At 48.3% G+C, this 12,603-nt stretch overlaps 1 protein-coding gene across 2 annotated transcripts in view; it reads right to left on the bottom strand.

Moving 5' to 3' along the window:
* WDR27 (WD repeat domain 27) overlaps positions 1–12,603 on the bottom strand; it is a 585,895-nt gene that overhangs the window by 535,820 nt on the left and 37,472 nt on the right. The window lies entirely within an intron of this gene.

The raw sequence follows: 12,603 nt of genomic DNA, 5'->3' as shown, positions 1-12,603 counted from the left end.
AAAATTGCCTTATCTGAATGAAGGTGTGTGACGGTGGGAGTAGCCAGCCTTTATAATGAAGGTGAAGCCTGGCTAGCTACCCCAAAAAACGCAGTTCTTCGGCGGCTAATCAGCACTATAAGCCGGGGACAATGTGTGTATTTTGAACCTCTTAACCATCATAGGTACAGAACTGGGACTTTGGGAACAGGACTTTAATAGTGGATACTGGGGGGCAAAAAAAGTGTTTAGATGTGCATAAAATGTTGTGGGATAAAGTTACCGGTTGTCCAATAATTTTACCTGCGAATCACATCTGATTTGCGGGTACGCGTATGCATTTTAATACCGTTATGTTTCCCCTTTGAAATATTGTTTTCCCAGCAAGCCAGCAAGTTCTCAAAACTGTTTTAAAACTTGGCCTCAGCCAAGATACCGAGCCCAAGTTTTAGGAAAGAAATTTATTTTAAAATGTGTATTCATCTCTATGGAGGTAGTCTCTGTAATTCGATTAGCCGAGGTGCCTGCATAGAGATGGTGGATCAAAGGGGAGGATGGGAGTCAAGAGGTGTTGGGCCATCTGGTTGAGCAGGGAAGGGCAGAGAACCATATCCAGAGACAAAGACTCCCCGCGGGGGAGACTCTTTGTTCTCCCAGACTCTGTAGAGCCTGCCCAGCAGGAGGTATGGGGCTGGCAAGGGAAAGCTGTTGCTCATAGGCACGGTTCCCATTGACCAGTTTGAATTTCCTCTGACGCGTGCAGCAAGCCAAGACTCCAGCTCTGATTGGCTATTGCAGTTATGATCTGTTCTCTGATTGGTCGCCAGCCCCTCTTCCATGTTATACATAGGACACCAAGGTCTATGTTTGATGGTGCTTGTCTCTTATCAGGAAGCAGACCCGCAGGGCTGAGGTAGGGATGCAAATTAACCAACCAGAGACCAGGGACAGAGTCCTGTTAGATTATCCATAATCGGTAAGCAGGCAGGAGGTCATGGCTGGCGGCAGTGGTGCAAAGTCCAGGCAACAGGCGAAGGGTGACGGCAGGCAGCGAGGTCGGGTCATGGTCCGGGGTCAGAAACAGGGATTCCAAATTAACAGGTTAGCCTCGGGAACAGGGAAGCCACAGGGATGGCTCACAAACAAGGAAGGCTCAGCAGCAGGCTAGACACAGCAACAGGGAAGGCTCACGAACAAGGAAGGCTCAGCTACTTGAACCCAAGGTGGCCAGGAACACAAGGAAACATATACAATGCTTGGTTGGGGCTGGAAGTCACTGGCTGCTAATAAAGCTCTGGAACAGGTGCAGCCAACATAGCAGGCTGCCAGTAATCAAAATGTTCACAGCAGCCCGGTAAGGGTGGGTTCCAGCCAAAGCCTGGACTGGAACCTTTACACTATGTAAGGGGACTGCTCGATCAGAGAACCAGACTTACTTGGGACTTGGTCCGGTGAAGCGTTGGTGGGCCTTTCCAAAGTTCTATGCTCGGAATAGCAAACCACTAGGCACAGAGTTGCCGGAGAAGCTAGCCTGGCTGAGGACAAGTTCTACAGTCACGGCCAAGTTCTACAAATCAACAAAGACCCGGCCAGCGGGGAAAGCCATGTACGTATCCTGTAGATAGTACTGTAGTGTTCCTGGACGTGGAGTGGACAGGGTAAGCCATCCTGAAGCAGGCGCCCTGCACCTAGTGAGGCTAGAGACTCCCCCCAGATCCTCAGCTAAGTGTGTATTTCCCTGTTTTGTGCTATTTTGTGTGCCTGCTAGTTTTACCAGAATAAATCCCATTTTATTCTACTGCTTTGTCCTGCCTAGTGAATTGATCCTGGAAGGTAAAGGTGTTAAAAGTACTGGTCTCCCTTGACAGGCTTTTTTCTGGTGGCAGCAGTAGAATCACTAGGCTTTAAACTGAGATTTTCTTGTGGGAAATATTAGTTCAAAGTCTGTCTTGAAATTTCAAGACCCCGGGACAGGTAGTGTCAGGCATACGTTGCACAGAGCAGGGAACCCCGACATTCGTTGTTCCATTGGTTAGTTTGTGTGAACCTGAAGATGTCCCTCCGAGCAGGACGATACAGGACCTGGGAACAAGCCGCAGTCATCGCCTGCTGTGAGGGCTATGGCTGCCGACGGTCGGTCGAGCAAAGGTACTCCTCACAGAGGACATGGAGAAGAAGTACGAGGCGAACCTAGCCCACACTATCGAGGTGGTAGTGGAAGGAGTTGCCCAGGAGGATGCAGACCCCAATACCGAGGAGGAGGAAGGAGAGCCCGGCCATCCGCCCGTGATTGCACCAGTAGCTGCAGCTACCTCCCCCGGCAAGTTTGCAGCCTTGTTTGTTACCTTGGGTCCGAACTCCACAGCGAAGCATCGGATCCAGTTTGCCCAGCTAGCCCTACATGCTTCTGCCACCACCCCTGCCTCCTTGATGTCTGGCCGCGAAGGTTCCCAAGCCCGCCCAGCCCAGGTGGCCTAGTACAGCTTTGGCAAGTTTGTGGACGGCACCGATGACATTGACGGGTTCTTACGGTCCTTTGAGAACCAGTGCATGAGGCATTCTTTACCAGAGGCGCTTTCGGTAAAGTAACTGTCCCTCCAGTTAAGCGGGAAGGCACTGGTGGCTTTCCAGGAGATTGCACGTGATGACGGCCAGGACTATGAGCATGTAAAGGCAATTCTGCTGAACCGGTATGTTATCAACCCCAAGGCATACCGGGAACAGTTCCGGACAGCGGACAAGACGGCCCTAGACACTCATGTGGAGTTTGTCTAATAGCTAGCCCATCGGAGCCGCCAGTGGGAAGAGAGGTGCAAAGCCAACACACACCGAGAGCTGCTGGATCTCTTTGTCTGGGAGCAGTTCCTTCATAAGTACATGCCGGATGCCCGTGAGTGGGTGATGGACCACAAACTGGCTAACAACCACAAGGCTGCCCTGATGGCAGATAGAGTACGTAACCACCCGCCACAGTGTAGGAAGCGAGTCCTACCCCCGCTGCGTTGCCTGCAGCCCGGGCAGCCTAAGTCACTGATCCTCCGTCCACTACACCGACGTGGAGGACAAAGTCGCATGCCGCAGGGAGTGGAGTCAAGCCCGCGGTTTGTTCATGAGCGCCGGTGTTACCAGTGTAACTGGACAGGAAATCTGCGGCTAGGCTGCCCCAATCTTCCCCGTTCCAGCAACCCCAATCTGGGGCAATGTTCAAGCTGCTAAGCCAATCGCCTATGTGGGACTGGCCCCTACAGCGGAGCAGCAGGCAGCCGTGCAGCAGGTCCAGCAGTGGATCAAGGCAGCAGTCCCTACTGCTGCTACCGGTGAGGCAAAGGAGGACGTAGATGGGCATCATGTTGCAGCTGTCGGGCTGCAGGTCAATGATGTGTGGCGGAGGCACTTGCGCCCGGTGACCATAGTAGATCGAGGGATGTCAGTGAGTCGCCTGGCTTAGACACCAATATCTTGCTTGGCAACGAGCTGGGGCACCTTATCTGCTCAGATAACGCAGAGGAGGATGCTCCGGTTGCAGCCGCCAACCGGAGCCAAAGTCAGGCAGTTGCCAAGCAGAGGGGCCTTTAGTACCTTTGCCCAACGTGGAGATCATCGCTCACCAGCTTTTGGAGCCAACATGCACAAGGGTCACAGAAGAGACAAGGCAGGTAAGCCAGACTGAGACCATCCTTTGTCCTGACATACCTACCGACCCCCCTTCCAACCAATCCCCTGACATAGTGACTGAAGGCGGATGGCCGGAGCTCAGTGGGAGGTTCAGGGAAGCTGTGCGATCCAATCCCGTCTTGGAGGGCATAAGACTGCAGGTGGCCGAGTCTGCCTGCAAGGGTGGGTCGGATCGATTTCTCTGGCACCGCGGGCTCTTGTATCGAGAGCAAGCCCCTGGAGCTCCGGTCAGAATTTGGACTGGTAGGAGACAGTTAGTGGTTCCCTAGGAGTACAGGCAGCAGGTACTGCAGGTATCAAATGCTATTCCGCTAGCGGGGCATCAGAGGGTCACCCGCACCAGAGCCCGGCTACTGCAGACTTTCTACTGGCCGGGAGAATCGCAGGAGGTATCGGCATTCTGCTGTGCCTGTGATGCTTGCCAGCGGGTAGGCAAGTGGGTGATCGTGTGGTGGTCCCCCTGAGACCACTACCGGTGATCAGTGAGACATTCAAGAGAGTAGCGGTAGACATTGTGGGTCCGCTTCTGATCCCTAGTCGATTGAGGAATCGTTACATCCTCACGGTTGTTGATTTTGCATTCCAGTACCTGAGGCTGTGGCACCGTCTTCGATCGAGGCAAGAAAGGTGGTAGAGGCTCCAATTGAAAATTTTACTAAGGTAGGCTTCCCTAGTGAGATCCTGACCGATCAGTGGATGCAGTTCATATCTGAACTGCTCCAGTGTCTCTGGACTATGTGTGGGGTGAAAGCGCTCCACACAGCCCCATACCATCCCCAAACCAACGGACTGTGTGAGCGGTTCAATGGGACGTTGAAGCAAATGCTGCAAGCCTTTGGTGGAAGCCGAGAAGGGAGACTGGGAAGCTTGCTTGCAGCACTTGCTGTTTTGGTACCGAGAGGTACCGCAAGAGGCTTCTCCCCTTTCGAGCTTCTGTATGGGTGCCGTGTCTGGGGACCGCTCGATCTGTTCCATGAAGGATGAACAGGGGAGACTAATAATACCGATGCCTCTGTGCTATGTACGTGGTGGAGCTCGACTTCATAAACACATTCTGAGAAAACCTTCTCCGCAAAACCCCCCTTGAAACTCATAGCCCAGGAATCTCTGCTTTCTGGCACTCCTGGAAAGGTAAAAACACATACATTCTTTGTCGTCGCATAATTTTACACAATGCATGTACAATCCCTGGGCTCAAGAGCTGACAATTCCTAACCCCAATACATGGATCAGAGGTAACCAAATGGGCTTAACCTTTATTAGTGAGCCTTGTTACCCCCTCACTGTCACAATGATGGGGGGTGGGTCTGTGTGGTCAGAAAGGGTGAACGGGTGAGATATAGATATATATATATCTATATCTCCTTTCATTGAAACATTCCAAGTGGTGAGTAGAGGGATTCAAGATCTGTATAATAAGTCACTTACAGATGTAGCCAAACGTATTGTTCTTGTGGCCACAGACCAACACACTGAGATCTGCGATCCATCCACAGCTCCCACAAACAGTATATTTTTTGGCCCGGAAGGATTAAAGCAGCATTATTAATCCAGGTCCAGACTGTCCTTAATAGCTGCGCAGAGGAGTCCCAGAAATAAAAACTCTCTGTGTGTCTCCCCAGAGCAGTTCTTACAGACACCTGTCTGTCCTGCCCCTTGATGACGTACATGCCCGAATATGGGTGTCTATATCAAGAGGGGGATCACTAGAGGACCATATTCGGTCATCTACTTTTATTTATTTATTTATTTAAATGTTTTACCAGGAAGTAATACATTGAGAGTTACCTCTCGTTTTCAAGTATGTCCTGGGCACAGAGTTATGCTAATACATGGTTACAGTAAAAAAAAAAACAGAGGTTATACAGTCAATTTCACACACATTTCATGGACAGAGTTGGGTACAGGGGATAAAAGGGCTAGTGAGTTGCAAATTGAAATAGAGAAACTTTAACAACATCACCAAACATCAGCGATCGGCAGCAAACGGCTCACGCCCTTTGGCTGTCATTGAGCTGCGCCAAAGACTGTTCACCTTTGGGGCAATGCAGATATACACTGAAGGGGTTCAGATTAAATGCAGCTGGGAACACAAAGTTCTTTGTGACCTCTTGCTTCATTAACATTCCAGTGGGTGGGGTTGACCTTCCACAAAGTACAAGCAAATATTAACTCTTAGCATGCTGGGACACCGAGGGGAAGGATAGGACAATTCAATTCTATCGGAACCTCCTACGGCGATCTATATCCAGGAAGCAGGGGGTCCCGAAGCTTAAATTAATGGGGTTCAGCTCTGGGGACCCCCTGCTTCACTCCAGTAGAGAAAAAGAATTACAAATATACATTGCTTTGCTGTAAGAGCTGGTCTGGGGAGACACAGAGAGACTGCTTCTCTCTGGGATAACTCTGCGCAGCCCTTGCAGACTCGTGGCAGGCTTGGTAGGATTAACGCTGTGGGGGTCTGTGACGGTGAGGGTGTAACTAGGCCATTAATAAAGGTATTATGCCCAGCTGGGTTACCTCTGATCCATATTTGGGGTTTTAGAGTGTCAGCTCTTGAACCTGTTTATTGTATCTGCAATGTACTGTATGTAATTGTGCAACAATAAAGAATGTATATGTGTTTTTACCTTTCCAGGAGTGCCAGCAAGCAGAGATTGCTGGGCTATGAGATTCAGGGGGGATTTTGCGGAGAATGTCTTATCAGCTTGTGCCTAGATACTCGGGGTCCAGAGTTGCTGGGCGCCCCAATAATGTACCCGGAAGTCAGGTCAGGCAGCCTGGATACATGTAGGCACAAGGCTGCGGTCAAAATCCTGCTCTGGAAATGTTTTTGCGACTCACCGCTAGGACTCCCTGCTTCAGCACAGACCAGAAAGGTAAGCGGGGCATAGGGGTGTAAAGTATCCCCCGAACGGTACCAGTGTCACCCAAGTAACAGAGGGATCCCCAGTTCAATGCCCGGTTACCCAGAACCAGTATAGAGGTTCTGGGGGTACTCCAACCATATATCCGAGGGTTTTTAAGAAACCTAAGTACGGTTTTCAGTTAGATAGAGAAAACAGCCGTGAGAATGAACCTGCGTGTTTTTCTCATTCTAACCAAAGGACTTAGAAAAAATATGTGAAAAATATATATTTTATTAAATGGTGTTTTAATGGTATGTATGCTTATGCACAGTATTATGAGCTTGGGACTTCCAGGTCCATGGTCCCGAGAGACCATGTGGCTACCAAGCTTGGTGCCACAAAGTCTGCTCGGGTCCCAGACATGAAAGCCTCAGAGATGTGAAAGCCATTTGGGCAGTGGGGTTAGCCTCACGTACTCACGTCCTGGGATGAATGGAAGTCATTGGAACACCATTTGCCCAGCCCAGACTTTGAGAAGCCTAACTCCGCGGGTGGCTTCTGACTGACAAGTGGCAGAGGTGCCAGGTTGGCGCATTCCCTTATCAGAATCCAAATCCACTCTTGCCCGACTTAGCTTGACTGGCAGCACTCTGATAGGCTGGTAGGATTCTTCCCACGCTGGGATTGGCTGTAGTATTTCATGAATGAACTCTGAAATACTATAAGAAACCCTCAGCCAATCCAGACGAGAGATTCACTCAGATTCTAAGCGCCAAGACAGCAGCGGCAAATTCGAAATCACCAAAAGATGCTCAGAGAGAAATAGCAGCGAGCCAGCTTCAGAAATTTTTCCCACTTTTCGGGGCCAATTCTGAGAATAGAATGTAGCGGTCGCGGCTGGGATTGCAAGCCGAAAACAGTACCAGGATGTTTGGTACTACAGTATCTCCCGGCCAAGGGATTTTGCAGGTCCGGAGCAGATACAGCGGTGGCGTCAGGAACTTCATGCCGATTTGAGTTCCAGGACATTTCAGGACAACCTAAAGACTTTATTTTATGTGCCATTTCACCTAGGAGAGTCCAGTTTTTTAGCCCAGACCCGCAGTAAGTGTGTTTTCTTCTGTATTTGGTAATCCACTGTGTGTACGTCTGTTTCTATGGAATAAATGACAATTTGTTTTACTATTTTGTTTTGCTCAGTGAATGATCCCGGTAAAAAGGTGTAAATACCTGGTTTCCCGTGACAGGGTCTCATTCAGAAGCAGGGACACCCCTGAGTTAAACCTCCCAGACCGCTTTCTGATTTCTGGGCCACGATCGAGCACAGCTACACTACAGTACAGCGGCCGCACATGAATGCGGCACTGTGAACAGCGAGTCTAGCAACATCTGTAGGTTTAGAAGGAATCTAACTTATAAAATTAACTTAGAGTGACTCTAAAACATCTGTTAAAAGACTCATCTACGGTGATCAGACAAGCAGACAAGAGAGGAGGCATTGTGATACAAAAGATGGAAGATTACACACAGGAAGATTTGAGATTATTGGAAGATGCAAACACTTATATGAGAAAATAAAAAAAACTATCCCAGCAAAGGGTTTATCATAAACTCAGGTAATCTTTTAGTGGAAATCAGAGCAAAACAGATTATAAGAACAGCAGAATACATTTTTATTTACAGAATATCCAGTTCTGGTAACTTTCTATAGATAAATAGTGTCAGGTATTGGGTAAATAGCAATTAACCTATTACAGTATACTGACTATTTCTTTCAATCCCTGGTTTTAAAAGTATCCTCTTATTTGATGGACACCATTCACCTTTTACATATGGTTCAGCTAAACGATTTTAAAATGGGAAGATTTCCTGTGGGTTTCATGTGATGTTACGCCTTATACACTTATATTCAACGTGACGTAGAATTGAAGGTCACCAAATACTTTCTATATAACCCCAGTGAAGTCCCACACAAAATAATTTTATCTTGAAGGGTATTAGTTTTATTTTCACTCATAACTTATTTTATTTCGAGGGTGATCATTTTTTTCCAGAAGTGTGGCACGGTTATGGGAACAAAATTTGCACCCAGCTATGCAAACTTGTTCATGGGCTACTATGAATAACACTTCATATTCAATAAACAACAAATGTGGTAAGAACATAGTCCAATAGCATAGATTCATTGATGATATCTTTATATGGAAGGGAGACGAACAGAACCTTTTAATGTTTTTAAGTGACCTCAGTTCTAATGATTTGAGCCCAAGTTTCACATACGGCTATGACCGTGTTTCTTTAACGTTTTTAGATGTCCAACTATTCTACCAAAATATTCTAAAAAAGTGTGAACTGCAATGGCTATTTGGACGCCAATAGCAGCCACCACCCCAGATAGATTAAGAATATTCCCTTTCGGCAGTTCCATTGTGTCCGTAGAAACTGTTACAGAGATGGGGATTTTAACAGATGCCAAAAAAATGTAGGTTTTCTTTTCGTGGTGAGAAGTTTCTTCCTGTCTCGATCTAGAGCAGTCAGGTCTTATTTATTACCATATATAATGAGACAGTCACCCACCTTAACAGGATCCTAAAGAAGATGCCACACTCTCAGTGATCCTAGGTACACAACTAACAGCACACAAGGGCTAATAAACCAAAAAGTTTATTAGAAAGGCTAACAGTAACAATAACACATACAACCAATAAAATGAATGGAGAAAATGTACCACAACTCTGGCTTCCTAAGTGCTGGACATCACCAAAGCTAATTTATCCTGGGTGGTGAGAGTCTTTGCAGAGTACTTGGGCTCCAGAATATAAAGGCTTTGGTGAGGCGATTCCGCAGCGTGTTGCCTCTATACAGTCTACAAAATCCCAGGTCACAGAGACTTGTCCGCAATCTCTCAATATACTCTACGGGGTCGCCAGATACTTTGTATTCACCGAGACTCGCCCAAGATTATCTGGAAGTCACATTGGGGCTAGCCCTGGTATAGGCCCTGATTCCCATACAACAAAATGGGGAGCATTCCTCATCCAATGATCGTCTTCTTAACTCTCCAACCAATGCGGAAGGAGCTGGGCGGTAGTGATGGACCAATGACAAGTGGGGGTGGAACTACACTCCTAAGCATGGGCCAAAGGGGAGGATCCAGAGTGGAGGGAGAATAATACTTCGGCTTTGGAGTGCGAGTCCTCTCAACAGGTAGCCAACCTCCTCCCAAAACCCAGCAATGTCCCGGAAAACATAATGTGTTCAACTATCCACATAATAGATAATGTACTCAACATACCAAATACAGTTTAACAGGAGTCATTTCTTTATCCATAAAACAGGATTAGAAAATTTAACCGTTATAGAGGGATAGCCATCTGAAGATCAGAGGCAGCAGGCTGGGCTTGAACTTTATTATATGGCCTCCTGTCCTCCTCTTTCATCACAATCCTGTTCTCAGAAACGTGATACCTGACAAACCAATACGGATTTACAAAAAAACAGAAATCTCAGGAAGCCTTTACCTCTCTGAGGAAGAAGAGTAGAGTAGCTATGGGAACCATGTGGCTCACATAAAAACCTAGTGACTTCTTTTAATATAGTCAAATCAATTGTTTAACCTGTAAATTGGTATATAAAAGTAATAAACATGCAGTGTCCAGCAACACAAGTAAAAAGTTCAAGAATAAAGAATGCATTAACTGCAACACGCTATTTATCTCATTGAATGTCCATACAGAATGCAACATGTAGCTAGAACTAAAGAGACCTTGAGAACTAAGTTCCTGGAACATAAACAGATAATAGAGAAAGGCTATCAGTCACATAAGTTATCTAAACATTTCAATAAGGTACACGCCAATTACCCCAAGGGGTAACATAAGTCAAGAGGAATTGAAGCAATACAGATGAGGCCCAGAGGAGGTGTTTTTTTGTTTTTATTATTATTATTATTATGTCAACGGGAGACTAGACGGATACATCCATTTTGAACTCTGACACCAAAAGGATTAAATGTTGACATTGACCTGGCAGCTTTTTACTTGCGCACAATTATATATATATATATATATATATATATATATATATATAAAAATATACAGTGTTTGACAAATCACTCAAAAAGCTACTCGCCCAAACAAAAATCTACTCGCCACCTAGTCCCGCCCCAACTCCGCCCCTAGTCCCACCCCCAATCCCGCCCCTAGTCCCGCCCCCAACCCCGCTTTAAAATAAAATATATAAATAAAATACATTTAATAAATTCCTAGTCAGAACAACATTCGTTTTTGACATAAATGTATTTATTGTATTACATTATACTACAAGTGTGTGTGTGTGTGTGTGTGTGTGTGTGTGTGTGTGTGTGTGTGTGTGTGTGTGTGTGTGTGTGTGTGTCAATGTCGGATCTAGAAATAAAAGCCAGATGTGAATGACTAGTTTCCTGAACCCCTTAACCAGTGTCTGGACGTCGGCGCTTCACAGAGAGAGACAAACACAGAGACAGACACACACACACACACACACACACACACAGAGCGGCACACCCACACACACAGAGAGAGAAAGAGAGACACACAGAGAAAGAGAGCGAAAGAGAGACACACAGAGAAAGAGAGAGAAAGAGAGACACACAGAGAAAGAGAGAGAATGAGAGACACACACACTGAGAGAATGAGAGACAAAGAGAGAGTGCAACAGAGAGCGCGAAGAAGAGAGTGCGACAGAGAGAGCGAAGAAGAGAGTGCGACAGAGAGAGCGAAGAAGAGAGTGCGACAGAGAGAGCGAAGAAGAGAGTGCGACAGAGAGAGCGAAGAAGAGAGTGCGACAGAGAGAGCGAAGAAGAGAGTGCGACAGAGAGAGCGAAGAAGAGAGTGCGACAGAGAGGGAGAGGGTGACAGAGACAGGGCAACAGAGAGAGGGAGAGGGCGACAGAGCGAGGGCGACAGAGCGAGAGGGTGACACAGGGAGAGGGTGACACAGGGAGAGGGTGACACAGGGAGAGGGTGACACAGGGAGAGGGTGACACAGGGAGAAGGTGACACAGGGAGAGGGTGACACAGGGAGAGGGTAAAACAGGGAGAGGATGACACAGGGAGAGGTTAACACAGGGAGAGGGTGACAGGAAGAGGGAGACACAGGGAGAGGGAGAGAAGGTGACACACGCACAGACACACAGACACAGACACTCACTCTCACTCAGACAAACACACACACACACACAGTCTGTCACTCACACACACACAAACACTCACCCGCAAGGCAGGGGGTCGCACATGGCAGCAGTGGGGCCTCCGCACGGCAGGGGGGGGTGCACATGGCAGCGGGGGCCTCCGCACGGCAGGAGGGCCTCTGCAAGGGGCCGCGCCACCTCTAGAGGCGGACGCCGACGCTGATAGAATGGAGAAGGGCCGGTAGGGGATTTCCCCTGCTTAGAGCAGGGAGTCGCACCGGTTAGGGGATTTCCCCTGCTAACAGCTGAGCTGGCCATCAGAGCAGGAGAAGAGCAGGGCTCGGGGTTTTCATTAACAGCTGAGTGCTTGTGTGACAGATCGGCAGACTGTCCACAGAGGCAGCACACCGACGCCGCGTGGGGTGAGGAGGGGGGGGGTCACGGAGGCCGGGAGATATTGGGGTGGGGGGGGTGGTGGATGGCCCGATGCGAGGGGGGGCGGATGGCCCGATGCGAGGGGGGGCGGATGGCCCGATGGGTGGGAGGGGCGGATGGCCCGATGGGAGGGAGGGGGGGTGACAGATGGCCCTGCAAGGGGCTGGCTGCCGGAAGGGGGAGGAGTGGAAGCACTGAGGAGGGAAAGTATTGCTGAGAGGCGGGGGAGGAGCGAAGGCACTGCTCAGAGAGCCGGAGGCGGGGTAATCTCCCCCAACAACATGAACCCGCCTCCGGTTTTTTTTTTCTTTTCTCCAGCGCGAGCGCGGGAAAAACAGCAGCGCGAGCGCGGGAAAAACAGCAGCGCGAGCAGGGAAATTTTAAAAACACAAGTGTGCTGCTTGGGCCAATATTTACTCGCCCGGGGGTTAAATCCACATGCCCCGGGCGTGTAAATGTATATAATTGTCGAACACTGTATATATATATATATAT

The sequence above is a fragment of the Ascaphus truei genome, chromosome 4 (assembly GCF_040206685.1).
Source record: "Ascaphus truei isolate aAscTru1 chromosome 4, aAscTru1.hap1, whole genome shotgun sequence".
NCBI lineage: Eukaryota > Metazoa > Chordata > Amphibia > Anura > Ascaphidae > Ascaphus > Ascaphus truei.
Note: the sequence above shows the minus strand (reverse complement) of the source record. Positions and strands in the feature narration are given on the sequence as shown.